This window comes from Ruditapes philippinarum, unplaced genomic scaffold (assembly GCF_026571515.1).
Source record: "Ruditapes philippinarum isolate M1 unplaced genomic scaffold, ASM2657151v2 ctg2531_1_1_1_1, whole genome shotgun sequence".
NCBI classification, from domain to species: Eukaryota; Metazoa; Mollusca; class Bivalvia; order Venerida; family Veneridae; genus Ruditapes; species Ruditapes philippinarum.
Genome location: NW_026866987.1, coordinates 19,629 through 36,697, shown reverse-complemented (window position 1 = coordinate 36,697; position 17,069 = coordinate 19,629). Strand labels below are relative to the sequence as shown.

Here is a 17,069-nt window from a genome sequence, read left to right as displayed (position 1 = left end):
AGTTCATGAAAATATGTGACAATGCGGAATCTAATCGCATAATACCGAAGATTTTATCGCGGCACCAGAATTTTATTTATTTATTTTTTTTTATTAATTTATTTACTTATTCGTTCGTTCGTTTATTTATTTTTTTATTTATTTATTATTTATTGACCACCTTGTGCAACTGTTTGGAAGCTACACGCTTGAATCTTCGTGGCTGATATATACGTGTATTTTTCACGGGGGAGGAAGTGTTACACGAAGGATGGAGTTCTTATGATAACTTGTTTGGAGTTCTTATGATAACTGTCACGGAGTTCCTGGAAAACGTTACGGATTTCTGTGGAAAACTTTTCTATATACTTGGAGAAATTGCGTAAAAAATTGTTATTTTTAACTTTAAATGGGGAGTTTGAGGTGCTTAATTAACCTTTGATAATTAAGCTTGCCCTACATGTATTATGTTTCAGAAAAAAATCTTTTAGTCCATATTTCGTCGCCGTTTTAAAAAAAAATCTGGTAGTTTTAAGAAAAATTTCCAAATTGCTTGCTAATTCGTACATATTGACCTTTTCATTTGTGATCTTCGTCGTTGCTATACTTAATTACCTAATTATTATGGAGAGTTGCAAACATAAAGCCCGGGCTAATAAATGTATACCCGATTTTTCAAATGCTACGGAGTTCTTGCGATAACTCAAAATATGTCCTGGAGTTCTTATGATAACTTTTGTTACTGCCAGTGTGTTTTTGTGCTTAATCACGGCACGTTTAAGCGTATTTTATTAGTCAATTAGTGTGTAAATCATTATGAAGCATAGTACGCTTATCATTTGCACAAAAATTTGGTTATATAACGTTGGTTTTGATCGTGTTTTTCAGTTCAAGAGATATTTTTCTTACCTCCGTTTCTTGTGTTTTTTTGTGTTTGTTTTGGTCTTTTTGTGTGTGTTTTTTTTATTTTATTGGAATGACTGTAAACATACTTGATGTAGAGCATTTACGTACAGGATAGAAATACGCTTTGAATTTAATACTCAAGCATGATTTCATCATATATACCACAGGGGGGCCCACACAGTGTTTGGATGGTATATACTGCTTGATAGTGACCTTAAAATGAGATTTTAGTCATAACCTTATAATATGTATATAAATATAGACAAGGGGCATTACTCGCTAAATAGAGAATTTTCGATCACCCTCAAATTCATGCGAGATTTTCCACTAATTAAATAAAAAAATTCCAAAAACTATACTGCGTTGCATAGCTTATATAATCCACAATTGATAAACACTAACTCTATTCTGATTCCCTTAGCCCATTTTAAGAAATTTATTCAAAACCGTTTACTTCTGTCACAAAATTGCTTAGTCGTACGAGATGTCGCAACACCAAATTCCACGGGTAAAATATCAATTTTAAAAGGGGTAGGTACAAATAAACGCATGCAAACAATAACACAACATAGTTTCTATTACCTACCTGCGCAAATAGTCGTGAAGCGCTCTATATTCGTCTGTTTCGAACGAAATCTTCAAATCAGTGCAGAAATCTGCTTCGGCGAATACATGTTGGAAATTCTGGTCATGGTGTATGGAAACCTTTCATTGGTTGTCGTTATAAACAAAGTTCCTACCGAACCAATGAAAGGTCTCGATACACCGGCTGGTCACGTGACCGGGGTTTCCCCAAGATGTCTACGTCGAAGCAGATTTCTGCTCTGATTTGAAGATTTCGTTCGAAACAGACGAATATAGAGCGCTTCACGACTATTTGCGCAGGTAGGTAATAGAAACTATGTTGTGTTATTGTTTGCATGCGTTTATTTGTACCTACCCTTTTTAAAATTGATATTTTACCCGTGGAATTTGGTGTTGCGACATCTCGTACGACTAAGCAATTTTGTGACAGAAGTGAACGGTTTTGAATAAATTTCTTAAAATGGGCTAAGGGAATCAGAATAGAGTTAGTGTTTATCAATTGTGGATTATATAAGCTATGCAACGCAGTATAGTTTTTGGAATTTTTTTATTTAATTAGTGGAAAATCTCGCATGAATTTGAGGGTGATCGAAAATTCTCTATTTAGCGAGTAATGCCCCTTGTCTATATTTATATACATATTATAAGGTTATGACTAAAATCTCATTTTAAGGTCACTATCAAGCAGTAAATATCATCCAAACACTGTGTGGGCCCCCTGTGATATATACATTATTCCTTGCAGTTTTAGAGAACATTAAGTAACTATGCTATCGGTATGCATGTAAATGATTTTCAGCAAAATAGGAGGTACAGTAGTATGCACTACCTTTATCTAAATTTAATGAGGTGGGTGTCGTCTTTATGTATTCAACGGGTATTTCAATTTCTAAAAGGTATCAGTTTTTGTCATAGAAACGTATAAAGTTCTATGACAATGATATGACGATAGAAAGTAAGTCTTCAATAAGATATGTGAGTCACCGTAAGGTTCATGCCGTTTATCGACCTTGTTCCTTTCTCTATTAAATCTAATGTAGCATCACGTGACGTACAGCAATCTCCATATTTCGGAAAATTACTGCATCAAAGTTGGAGTCCTAGTTGTGGAAATTTCGCAACAACTTTTGCTGTAATTGATACCAAAAATATATTGTCGAACTTCTTTCGCTCGAACCCGTAGGGCACGTGCAAATCTGTCGAAGAGATCGGTAGTAATCGGTTGATTTTTTATGCATAAAAAGATCATAGTTACATTTCGGGTGCATGGGTGTGAAGGGTATCCCGGTTATATACGATACATGGTATATAATGATACAATTTACTTAGCCGCTTCTTGAGGGAAGCCCAACTACTTATTGTCTGCTTTAGAAAGGTGGTTGCTTAAAACATGTAACTGAGAAAAAAGTGTAAGTTTTAAACAATTTTTCCTTTGCGGTTTAAGCCATGTTACTGCTGAATACAGGTGACCGCTGATTCAGGTTTTCCTGAAGATTTTGTTTGTTTGTTTGTTTCATTTTACGCCTTTTCCCAACAGTATTTCAGTCATATGGGCGGGTAGTTTCCTAACCATCGTTCCTGGAGAGTTACACCAGTGCTAGACTACCTTCCTCCGTGCTGAACTACCAAAGCATCTCCCGGGGATCGAACCCACGCCAAAGAGGTAACTGGATTAGAAGTCATCGACTGTTTATCCTATGTAGACTGTACACCAAAGCAGTTTCATGTCTTCTCCAGATATATTGAATGATCGTGTTTTAATTTTGCCACATGTCCTCAATGTTGCATTTGCGGAAACTTATGACATAAAACTTTTGTTGACGAACAGTATACACAGAAACATTTAGTGCATTCGTTGGGTTTTATAATGTCAATATGATTTCGCACAAATTTCATTAGGAACTAAAACTCGATCAAAACCTACGTTATATAACCAATTTTTTGTGCAAATGATAAGCGTACTATGCTACACTAATTGACTAATAAAATACGCTTAAACGTGTCGTAATTAAGCACAAGAAACACACTGGCAGTAACAAAGGTTATCATAAGAACTCCAGGACATATTTTGAGTTATCACAAGAACTCCGTAACATTTGAAAAATCGGGTATACATTTATTAGCCCGGGCTTTATGTTTGCAACTCTCCACTATGATTAGGTGATTATGTATAGCAACGAAGAAGATCACAAATGAAAAGGTCAATATGTACGAATTAGCAAGTAATTTGGAAATTTTTCTCAAAACTACCAGATTTTTTTAAAACGGCGACGAAATATGGACTAAAAGATTTTTTCTGAAACATAATACAATATGTAGGGCAAGCTTAATTATCAAAGTTTAATTTAGCACCTCAAACTCCCCATTTAAAGATAAAAATAACCGTTTTTTACGCGAGTCCTCCAAGTATATAGAAAAGTTTTCCACAGAAATCCGTAACGTTTTCCAGGAACTCCGTGGCAGTTATCATAAGAACTCCAAACAAGTTATCATAAGAACTCCATCCTTCGTGTAACACTTCCTCCCCCGTGTTTTTCTTTATAATTCTTTTCACTTGTTAGATTTTACTTTGAGTACTTGCAGTGTTGCATAAAGATTTGGATTGAAAGTACGTTTTTGTTTCATCATCTTTTCCGTATGTTTAGTAAATATGTCATGTTTCTAACACACCATTACATGATTTACAAGGTACTGTATAGACAGAATACCAAGACATTGTGTGACAGAGGTTTCGTTTATCCACTGCGATACAGGTTTTTGAATATTCAAATGTCCTCGGTAAATATTGCAAAGAAATACTCAAGAACACTTCCTACACTTTAACAGATTATTATTTAAAAAGTTTAACAATGCGTCGGCCGGGAATCGAACTCGGATCGACTGCTTGGAAGGCAACCATGCTAACCTTTACACCACCGACGCTCTTGGAATTTATATACAAGAAAATCCTTACAAAATTAAACTTGTCGTGAAAATATATAGGTTGTCTTTTACATTTGATATCTGTTAGCCGGCTATTATTTATATATGTTTTTAAAATGTCCGGGGTTTATGTTTACTGTTACAGAAAAAAATCACGATTTCAATATTTTTGTCGATGTTATATCTACTTATGAAATGATTTAGATATTTAAACAGCTTGTCAGATGGTTTTTATTTGAAAGACGCCAAGGACATATAAAAATTTCAAAACCGTGATTAACGTGATTGCACTTTATGACTTAAGTTCGCAGATTTTAGTAATAAGCCTCGTTTTTGTTGTTGTTTTTTTTTACAAAAAATATATATTTTGTTTTACAAAAATATGAACACTAAATAAATATAAATATTTCTGTTTTAAAGATATGACGTCTTTACAATACAATACAATAAAGTACAATACAATACAATACAATACAAAAGTAACACAGTACAATTAAAAAAACACAATACAAAACCAAAAATACAATACAACACAATAGAAAACAAAACAAAATCAACACAACACAATACAATACAAACAATCCAACAATACAATGCAATAAAAAACAATAAGACTAATACGACTTACAATGCAATGTGATAAAATACAATACAAGTGACACAACAATATAATTTCAGATATATCATGTTTACAGACAATAATAACAAACACGTTAAGATTTTATCCAACATAAAACATGTTTACAGACAATAGTAAAAACACATTAAAATATTATTCAGCATTAAATATATTTACAGTCAATATTAACAAACACTTTAAGGTTTTATTTAACATGAAAATGTTTACAGACAATACTTACAAACACTGAAATATTTTATTCAATACGTTAAAATTTTATTCAACAGGAAACGTGTTTACAGACAATACTAACAAACACGTTGAAGTTTTATTCAACATGAAACATGTTTACAGACAATACTTACAAATACGTTAGGATTTTATTCAACATGAAACATGTTTTCAGACAATACTTGCAAACAAGTTCAATGACAAACATATCCGAATGTTCTATATCATGTGGAAATTCTTCACATTGCTTCCCTTTTTTGTGTTTTTATTTATTTATTTTTTCTGATTTTCAAATAAATATCGATTTATTAGTTCATGCAGCTTTATAGCCGTGTTTTAATCGCCCTTTTCGGGTTGAATTGAAAACATTTTCCTAAAAAAAGAGTGCAAATACGAAAGCTTTCGGAAAAGGACATGCAGTCCTACGAACTCAGAATAAAACTTTTTACCGTTATGAACGTGCTGGCATACAAACCATTATTACCTCTTTTTATATCAACATAGTTTAAATTATACATGATCATGTTTATATCTTTTTTGTCATAATGTTTCACTATAAGAACCTTACACTGGCTGCCGGTACAGACCGGAATATCTTGCTCGAGAGTTACTGTTTACGGCGGTAACGAGGCTCTGTAACACCGCACTTTGGGGTCAAACGCACTTTGGGGTCCGACCCCAAAGTGCGTTAAACTTCGCACCTCACTTTGGGGTCAAACGCACTTTGTGGTTAAAATCGAGAAATTGACCCCAAAGTGCGTTAATATGCTACATATCAACGCACTTTGGGTTCCAGAGGTCTAAAGGTGTAATCTGAGTTCTGCTTAAATACTGAGTACTGACTTATTTTCGATCTGCGACATTGAAATATTTGAGGTGGAGTTCAAGATGGCGGTCTATACTTTGTTTGATGCTTAAGTGATAAAAGTTTCATTAATTTTACCACTTGAAATATCTAAAAATTGTGTTCATATAACACATTTACGGTGGCATAAAAGTGACATTTGCATTTTTTATTTAAGTTTTGCATACATATTTTTATTTTAGTTTTGCATACATATTTTTTTTTTCAGTTTTGCATTCATATTTTTTATTTATTTTTTATGTTTTTGAGTTTTGCATTCATATTTTATTGTAGTTTTTCGTACATATTTTATTTTTGTTTTTCGTACATATTTTAGCCAACAAAAACAGCCTTCACATCTCATAACAGCCCATAGTTGAGTATAAAACTAGCACAGTGGTTTGGTCACATTTCGGCCCATTTTTGGAATCGTCGTTTTTGGCCGCGCAAGTCTGGTTTCGGCCGACCTTTTTCGGCCCATGTTTTAAATCATATGTATTTTATATAATCCTGTTTTTTTATTATATACTATTATAGAATTGTCTATTTGGAAAGGGCTGTTGATTGGTGATCAGTTATTATTCCATGAATATGCTGCACCACTCAACCCCACCCCCTGAGAATAGCGGGGGTGGGCATTGACTTTAAACCAAGCGACCACTGGTAAAATCTTCGCCCTGCGGGGGATATTCAGATAATAACATTCCTGCCTTATGCCCCGGAACAGTGCAGACATCAAAACACGATTCTTTTTTAACTCGCACTCCCCCTAGGTCAAGGGAGGTGGTTACAAATGACTGGTGTATTACAATAATGCACAATAAAAGATCTAAATAGGTCCTTATATTCCACTGATTTAGAAAAAAAATATATATACATGTATATATATACTAAAAAGTGTTGTTATCTTTTTGATACCTCCAAAAATGAAAATGTTGGTATTTGCAAATGACGTTTGCAAATGGGGTACTGTAATTTACAGATGGCGAAGTGTTTGAAAATGGTGTTTTACAAATGGCGTAATTATCCAAACCTCTACTTTGCAAATGGCGTCATGTAAAAATATGTACGAAAAAAGTAAAAAACAAAACAAAAATAAAATATGTACAAAAATCTCAAACAAAATATGTATGCAAAACTAAAATAAAATATGTATGCAAAACTAAAAAAGAATATGTATGCAAAACTAAAAAAGTATATATTCAAAACTTTTATGCCACCGTTCAAAATACTCTAGTACAGAAATTGTGTATTCCTAAAGTTAAAAGATGCTGCGAAAAATATCCCGTTCTGTCAGTCATTTACTTGATAACTTTTGGTGCCATGTTGAGCCCCATTTTTAATATGTTGGGAATGAAATAAAATGCAGTGAATTTTTTTTCCAAAGAACTATAAATATACACTATTGCAATATTCTGGTGAAACATCAAGTTTTTCGATCGGACTATAAATAGTGATTTTTAAAAATACATTATTAAGTTTATCAACAAACTTAAGTTTTTTTGTAAGCTCCGGAACAACCGTTCGCCAATGGCTTTTTTTAATGGGGAATCTTACATACTTCTTTAGAAAGAGCAAACATGAATTTTATCATGTTAAAATAATGGTATCAGAGAAATGTAAGATGCTTGTTACCTGAATAAAGTAGCGATAAATGTGAAATTATTTTTCATAAAAAGTAGTCAAAATGTAGTATTTCCATATAAAATACTTATTCTCTATAAATGTACTTTTTGTCAAAAAGCAACAGATGAAAAGGATGGTTCAGGTAATTGACCAATGTGTATTTTTTGATAATATAAAAGAACATCAAAATAAAAAAGCTTTTAAGAAAAACAAAAAAGCATAATGGGCCTTTAAAATGTTATTTTTTAACCCTCGGGGGGGGGGGATCGATACCCCACACTCCCCTCTATACCCTCAGAATTTTACATTATTCTGAAGCTCCGCTCTTAATGTGCGACTACTTAAATAGTTGATATTTTAGTACTGCCTGTACGGACTACTACTTAAAGCCGCATCTACACCTAGTCAAGTTTCTTATGTGTCACATTTAGCTAAATAAATGGCAATTTTAGCATATTATCAGGCATTTTTTTTACTGAAATGTCTTACTAAGATTACCAAGAATTTATACCTTTGTCTATGCTAAGACTATCATATTTCTGTAAAACGTGTAAATAACAAACGGGAAAATGATGCATTTAGCTAAAGACATATAAAGATATATAAAAAAATTGGATTCGTTAATGAAAGGTGTACATTCTTTTAAAATAAATGGAAAATTTGAGAAAAACATATTTTAAGTTTAATAATTGATAGAAATTCTTTATTTGGTGATTTATCTAGTGAAAGTTCTTCACTTACTAATCAAGACCATTTAAATCCCTATTGATTCAGGCACATGTTTTGTGTCTATTTAATACCTTGATTTTTGTTTACCATTGGTTTTGACTACACTATATTATTTAAAACATAATGAAGATAAATTTTCTCTGACCCCAAAGTGCGGTCGTTTGCCTGATGTTAAAAAATGCATATGTACCTCTTTAACGCACTTTGGGGTCGAAATTGGACCCCAAAGTGCGTAACGCACTTTGAGGTTGGACCCCAAAGTACGTAACGCACTTTGGGATCGGACCCCAAAGTGCGTTTGACCCCAAAGTGCGGTGTTACAAGGCTCTAACAATTTTCCGCTAAACAGTTACCCGAGAGCTAGATATTCCGGTCTGTATCGGTAGCCGGTGTTTGAATATTTTTCTTGCATATTAAAAATCAATTATTTTCAGAAGAGGAAATTATGAAAACTGATATTCTCATTTCACACTTTATTCTTAAAGTAGCGTATGAACTTACAACTTCATTCATAACGGTAAAATGACGTCATCCTAAGAACACAATTCATTCATAAAAGGGGCGGCAATTACGTCATTTAAAACATGTGACTTGTCTTGCACGGGGGGGGGGGTGTAAGACAGTGTTTTCTAGCACCGGTGTAAACAGTAGATAATCCTGTCTGACATGCAAGAAAGTACTATATTTTATCTTTATGAAACCGGTACATAAAACATGTTTTCCCTAAGAAAGAAGGGATTACTTAGCTTTTTAAAATTTATAATAATTGATTTTGACAAAGAATTTTCATATACATGTAAAGCTATAATATTAATAGACACGTAAAACCATTTTTAAGTTTTAAAATCTTATTATCCCAGCATGTAAATGTTACACATGTATTTTAGGAATTTTCTGTACTCATATGAAAATTATGCACGTACTTGCCGAGAGTATATAATTAATTTACTTAAAATTATATTGCGGAACTCTAATGGAAAAAGTATATTTTCTATTTGTTTTATAAAAATATTGAAATATCTAACTTACGCCGAATCGCTGAAGGTTTTCCTTTGTTCGTTTTCTGAAGCTGAAGAAACAATTTTAACATTTAAATATTATTAATTTTAGACTAGTCCGTAATTATTTCAGGAAAGCAAACTTTTCTTGGAAAAAACCGTTGAAATTTGTTTAACATTTCATTTCATTTATTGGCAAATCGAAATTTCGAATGCCTTTGACCATTTACAATACTAAATATGCTCAAAATAAATCCTAAGAAGAACCATTATTTTCGAGGGTAAAATTTTTTAATGTATAAGCTTCCGTTACAAACTCATTGAAGTTGAAGAAACAATTTTTAATATTGTTATTAATTTTAGACTAGAATCTAGTACCTATTAATTTCAGAACAGCAAACTTTTCGTTAAAAAAATGGTAGAAATTTGACACTAATAGATTAAATTATTAAAATTAAATTAAGATGGATACTAAAATCATGAAATTGAAAATAAATATATGTTGACCACAAATATATATAGAGCGCCTCTATCACATTAGTGTAACATAACATAATCAAGTTAGTGAAAATTTAACTTTTGTATGTAATTTTCTTGCGACCATGTTAAAGTAGTAAATATTAATAGCATGGAATAAATATTTATTATTGACCGACTTATTTTCAACTACAATATAAGTTTTGATAAGTTTGATAAGTTTATTTTTCATAATTTCATAAGGTCATATGGCCCGTGAGGATATACAATGCATAATAATATGGCAAGACAGTATATAGCATAAATGTACAAAACAATTGAAACCGCGGAGAAGGTTAACAAATAGTTAAATGTCTTCCTAATTAGTATGACATCAGATATTCTTACCAAATTCCACTTGGTTATAACTTTAATTTTACTATGAGAAATTTTTTCAGATATTTTAGAACAAGATATCTACGATTCTTTCAATCGAAAATTATATCATACTGTACCGCATAAAATGTTAATTTCGAGGAAAATGTAACATATACCCATGTACGATGTCCTTATCGTGCCATTTAGACACCGTATGAAATATCTTTTGAGAGTTAAGTATACAGTATAGGTGCAGTTGCGTGTATTCATAGTAGATATTTTTTCATGTAATGTTGTGTTGTTATACTATATATTGCATGTTATTATCAAATGCATTTATAATTTAGCCTAAATGTGCTTATAGAATAGAGTTTCGGTTTTCATTTTGTGCAATGTGAAATTTCACATGGGCATCAAAAATAAGTGAGGGATTCTTGTCAATAATAATATCTTGATCTTGTCGAAACGAAACACAAGATCAACATATTACTTTTACATTCACACGAAATAAAAGTTTGTTTACACATTTGATATCAATCCAGGTACAATCAAGATATAAAGCAAAAAGAATGATTGTGTATAAGTAAGATACAGTACCTAACTTGTATGATAAAGTTGACCTTGTCAATATGAAAACACAAAGTCAACTTATGTAATTTATATCACTTTAGTGTATCTTTAATACATTTATATTTTATCAATTGTACCTGTTTTACATATCAAGAAAACATACACAAATCAAGAAACATACACATATCAAGAAACATACACATATCAAGAAACATACACATATCAAGAAACATACACAATATCTGTATACATACTATAAATAACTACAAATCTACATAACTATTTAAATCTGCTTACGAACTATATATAATTTCCCTCCTATATATCGTGTTCCAAATTTCTTTATAAAATTAAAATACTAGTACCTTGACATGACGACAACGCTTTTTCACGTTTAGTTTTCCTAATGGTAATTGTGATGTAAATAATGTATATTATAGAACAAATATTCGTTATTCCTGAAAAAAAAACACCAACAATAACTGCTGCATTTTTGTTTAAAGTACATAGTTGTGTATCTGTAAAAACTAAAAAGCATAAAAATATAAATAACTTCATACTTTATTAAAATCCGAAATTTTATGCTTGTGGGTTAATTCAAACGCCACACTTTGCATCACTTTCATCATTTTTTTAAACTATCATTGCTATTATTACTATCATTGTTTTTATCTTTATCACTACCATTTTTATCACTACCATTTTTATCACTACCATTGTTTTCTTCACATGACAACAACAAAACCTACCTGATTGCTCATTGCTAGGAATAACGTGGTCTGAAACGGGTTGATTTATGGGTTCATTTTTCTATTGTAGCTTAAAAATTAAGGGTAATGCAGCTCAATAAACTAGATAAAATAAATAACCGATTGTGATGAAATAGTTATGGTGAACTTAATCATTCTCGATTGAGAGTGTTGATCATAATTGTTTCATGAGTTTTAATGAATTGCAATGGCTGCATAAAGTTTGGTATCGCTTCTGAAAATATATCCTGATATTATTCCGATATCTTGGTTGTATCACAAATCAGTATCATGATATTATATATTTATACAATATAAACTTACCATGCACTGCAAATCTTAAATTCCTTGCAACCGTTGTGGCGCTGTCAGTGACCAGACTTATGTATGTCATCTCACATCTGTATACACCGTCGTCGTCTCGTGCAGTCAGTTTTTCGGTATCTATATCTACGCTCAGATAACTGTTCCGAAGTATATCCGCATCAAGAAAACTACTCACAAATAAATACTTGTCATTATCAATTTCTAAAGCAGGTTTTCCGTCTGTTTCAACTTCAGCTAGTGTCACCCATGTCATATTAGATACGGCATTAGCCTTATGTCGTATTTGAATATTGTATATGACCACGATATCTTTTTCAGTAACATTGCAGAGCATTCGAGTTACCGCTTTCTCGGACTTAGAAAGTTCAAAGCTTGTAACTGATATTTAAATCATAAAACGTTTCGTTCTTAACATGACTCTATTGACCACAGAGTTATTTAGTCAAACGACAATGTATATGAGAAACTTTGACAAAACTTCAAATGAGAAGATGACGCAACAACAAATTTTACAATCTTTTATTAAAGAACAAACAGTAATTTACGATAATACAAAAAATATGAAAGTAAAGTTTAACTCACAATTGTCCACGATTCCAATTTAATAAATGTTCTAAAGTTTAACTCACAGTTCGAAAATCAATTGTCCACAACTCAAATTTAATCAATGTCCAATGTCCAAAGAAGAATAAATACAATATGTCCAAAACACTTCCCACACAGAATTACAGAATCAAAACTTATATTTTACTATGTTCGCTTCACGATATCAAAAGTAAAAAGCATACAATCAGTATATAAACAAACACTATATCACAAAATAGCACACACCTCGAAGTACACACAAACATCATATATATATACTATCAATGAACAATCTATAATACTAAACTTCTTAGAGAAAGAATTTTCCAGAATGAACATTATAGAACCTTCTTAAAAGAGGATGAATGAACATGAAAAATTATTTAATTATTACAAATGATAGTGGAATGAGTAGGTATCGAACCCACGACCTACTGAGCTATTCAGGAAATAGATAATAATTATATTTAAAACCTCTATACATAACACCTTCCCTCCTAAATAAAAAGATTTATGAAATGAATCTTTTGAAATTAGCATACGATAATTAACATACCAACGATCTTTAGTTATAAACAAGATGATATTCCCTGCTATTCGCCATCTTACAGCATTAAACACATATGTGAAAAGCCCAAACCGTAACAAATGTGGCACTATCTTCATAGGGCAACTTTTTTGTTTGTTTGTTTGATTGTTTTGATTCTACCGATCAGAATAATTACATGTTGGTTATACATAGACATAAATGAATACCTTTACGGCTCTTGAAACTCGCTAAATGGACGAAAAAAAAGAAGATTTTATACAGTTTTGGGAGAGCTTTTACACAAAATTAGAATATCTGAATAAAGACTTTATCAATGCACTTACATGTATTATTTTATGTCCATTAAAGAACTTACAGGAAATTCATTCATCTACAAATATAAATTGAAATCGATTATATTTCAAAAATGGTGCACAAAGGTTAGCTGTTGTTTAATTATTATTGTATCTGCATTTTTTAAAAAAAAGTATTATTATTGGCATGTTTTTAATCAGCATTTTACATTAATATATGCGCAAAATCATTGTTATTTGTATTAAGCCAAGGGTATGTTGTTTCAACTTGCCCTAAATGGGGTATTGAACATTTTCAAAGTGGCTGTGTTCTGATGACTGAAACGATCATTTCAAACACATAATCGCACACATACCTTATGTTGGGTCTGCCAAATTAGTTTTTCCTCTACTTTTATAATATCGGAATAATTCTGCTTTTCGTTTTCACAATGTCGTCACTGAGTGACTATATTGATCCTGCGGCACAGTGCAGCATACTCCTGTTACCATTACTGGTTGCTGCAGTCCAACTTATGCACATATGAAATAGTAATAACCCTAAAATTTTCAATGCAAACTATGATACTTTCTGCAGTATACAAATTGAACTGACCAACACTTCAACAACACAGCATGAAATTACTACATGTATTACGGAAATTTACTGTTGAAACTTCACTGTTGGTACTGGGCACTGTCACTTACACATAATTTTATAAAGTCTTCTCCCACGATCTACAACTAGGCAATCATTAAAATATGACTAAACATGCTTTCGTTGTTAATTGTGGATGTCACATGATCCATACAGTGGCAAAGTGGATGAAAATGCATGAAGTGTATTTGTCAAATTCAGATGTCAGACCTCAACATTGGCATGAGCGTATGGTACACCAGCAAATACAAATTTAAAAAAAAAACGGCAGCCTGCAGAGTCTTAAAATGTACATTTGTGATTCTTAGAATAAATATTAGTGTTGAACTAGATCTGATGCAAAACATGAACATCCAAAACAAAAAAAAACATCCGTTTAATATTACATAAGTCTCATAGGGGACACTGAAAATATCTTGAAAGTATTCTTACTTTACCAGTTATGACACTTAATGAATTGAAATAATCAAGTGCCGAATGATTATGAATGTATTTGTTTTAGCAAACAAAAGGGAAATTTTAAATTAGCACAGAGAACTTTCTTAAACTTCGGATGGTTAAGTGAACAAGAATTGAAACAAATATATGAAAAAAAGGAAGTCACCGTTCTTTTTTTTAATTATCTGTCCATGAAAGTGTGTTGAAAATTAAGAAGGCATTTGTTGGATATCATATTTCAATATATCTAGCTCGTTTGATGTTTAGTGAATAACACTGATTACGAATCATCTTATATCATATTTTATGTGCTTTTATAAATAACAGCGGAATAAAACATGATTATCACTATTATGATTTGAATGAATCACGGAAGAACTATGGCGGAGACCGGAAAAGGTAATACTATTTACTTAGTGCGTTCATGGGAATTCTGTTTGCGACATCTCGAGAAGTGTATTGTACATTTGCCTAGATTACATTGTCCAGTGAATATTCATTGATCAAAAACTTTAAACACTGAATTAATTTTAAAATGTTGTTTAAAATTAATATATAGTAAAACATTGATTAACTGGAACACAATTATAAGAACGCATCATTGAATTGTTAGTCTGACAATGCAATATAGATACATTTAAATTATTTTATGAGAAAAATTAAGTCCTTCAAAACTTATTGAGGCCGACACTACGTACCCCTGTTTATTTCTACCGTGATATGTCTGAATGAATAGGGATCTTAAAAAAAACTTATGAGTCAAATTTTAAACATAAATAGATAAGAGTTGGACGCATTTTTTAACAAACTATTTTCAAGGTTTTCATACCTTTTTATAAAGAGTTCATGCATATGTTTATGTTATAATTGTCATAGTTTTTGATGCTCAAGTATTCAGTTTAAACAGCCCTGCACAGATTTGGTATAGACTTGATCACGGCTTTAATAACATTACATATTAATCGAATTAAAGAAACAAAATGCAGTAGCACCGTGTAAATTAAATGTCAAAATAATGCAGGAAATACAAACTTTTTCAAATCTATTACCGAAGCGAACACCAGTGCAATAAATATATGAACTAATGCCTTATAATAAATCAAATTGAAAACTAGAACTGTGTCCAAAGGACACGGATGCCCCCACCGACAACATATATATGGTTTATAGTGAAAAAATTAACAAAATGTCATAATTCTGTTAAATTTGGTCGCAGCGAAAATTTCTTCCTTTACTACCATCTACACATTAAGGTTGTTCATCCCCTGGAAGTTTAAGTAAAATCTGCCATCCGGTTTAAGAGGAGTTGCGTTCACAAAATTTCTATATGGTATATAGTGAAAAAATTAACAAAGGACCATAATTCTGTTAAATTTGGTCGCAGCAAAATTCCTTCCTTTACTACCATCTACACATTAATGTTGTTCATCCCTGGAAGTTTAAGCAAAATCTGCCATCCGGTTTAAGAGGAGTTGCGTTCACAAAATTTCTTTATGGTATATATTGAAAAAATCAACAAAGGACCATAATTCTGTTAACGGTAACAAGTTACTTTATCAGTTATTTGTAAGAAAAGAAGAAGACATTTGGATGTACTGAGGTGACTACATGTATATATATTAGAAACAAGTGTTTGTAAAGTTGACATATCCATGTATCTAGTAACAAATTAAACTTCCCTTACAAAAAGCAGTTTGTAAACTTGTTACTTACTTACTTATAAATCATGCACTTTCATTATTTTAACCAATCTCGAACTTTGCTTACCTCGAACTACATATGTCTCATTTTAGAAGGTTGTATAATATTTTGCTATATCAACATATTGAAAATATAGAACAAGACAAGGCAATAATCTAAGTTTGGCTATTTTTGTAACATTGTCTAAAGATAAACTAAAACAGGTTATCCGTACACAGTTCATAAATTAATGATGCTGCTGTCGATGGTTAAAATATTTTTGTAGATCTCAACTGTTTGTTTTCTATTATCCGGCGGGGGATTAAATTGTAGACTATGTCCGCCTTTTGTCCAGAGAATAAAAATAAATTTGAAATATCAACTTGAAACATCATAGGTGGATGGAACTCATTTTGGAGGAGTGCCGTGCGCAAGAATGATTTCACTGCACTTAATGAGTCCTTTCTAATTTTTCATGTTTAACTTTCGTCTGGACCATATCTCATAACTTATTAAATATCTGAGATATCTACTTGAATCTTCGTAGATTGAAATATCCTATTGAGGAGGACTGTGGTTTACAATACTGATAACTTCCATTCCGTTATTTTTGAGTAACTTTCCTTAGTTTACATTTTATGCGTATGTTAAACAAAAAGTATTTTAGATACCAGTTTTTAAACTTCATAAGTGGATAGGTTTTCATTTTGCAAGAAAAAAGAATCTTTTACATTATTTGTTTGAAGTAATTGCCCATTATTTGTTATTTCTTCCATCTTTTCTGGATCATAAATCAAAGTTGTAGAGAATTTATTCTAAAACTTCAACATTTTGGAGGTATTACTCTATAATGTTAGAAATATGGCCTTTTGATGTGTGTTTAAATGTCTTCTTTTTATTTGGCGGGGTATTAAACAGTCTATGGCTTCTTCATAATGCCTTTGCCATTCTAAAGAAATTTGTGTCT

The 17,069-nt window shown here is 31.6% G+C and overlaps 1 non-coding gene across 1 annotated transcript; it reads right to left on the bottom strand.

The window, feature by feature from the left end:
* Positions 1-4,320: 4,320 nt before the first annotated feature.
* Positions 4,321-4,392, bottom strand: Trnag-ucc (transfer RNA glycine (anticodon UCC)). Its single transcript has one exon. It is a non-coding gene; the product is annotated as a tRNA-Gly (tRNA).
* Between the last annotated feature and the right edge of the window lie 12,677 nt (positions 4,393-17,069).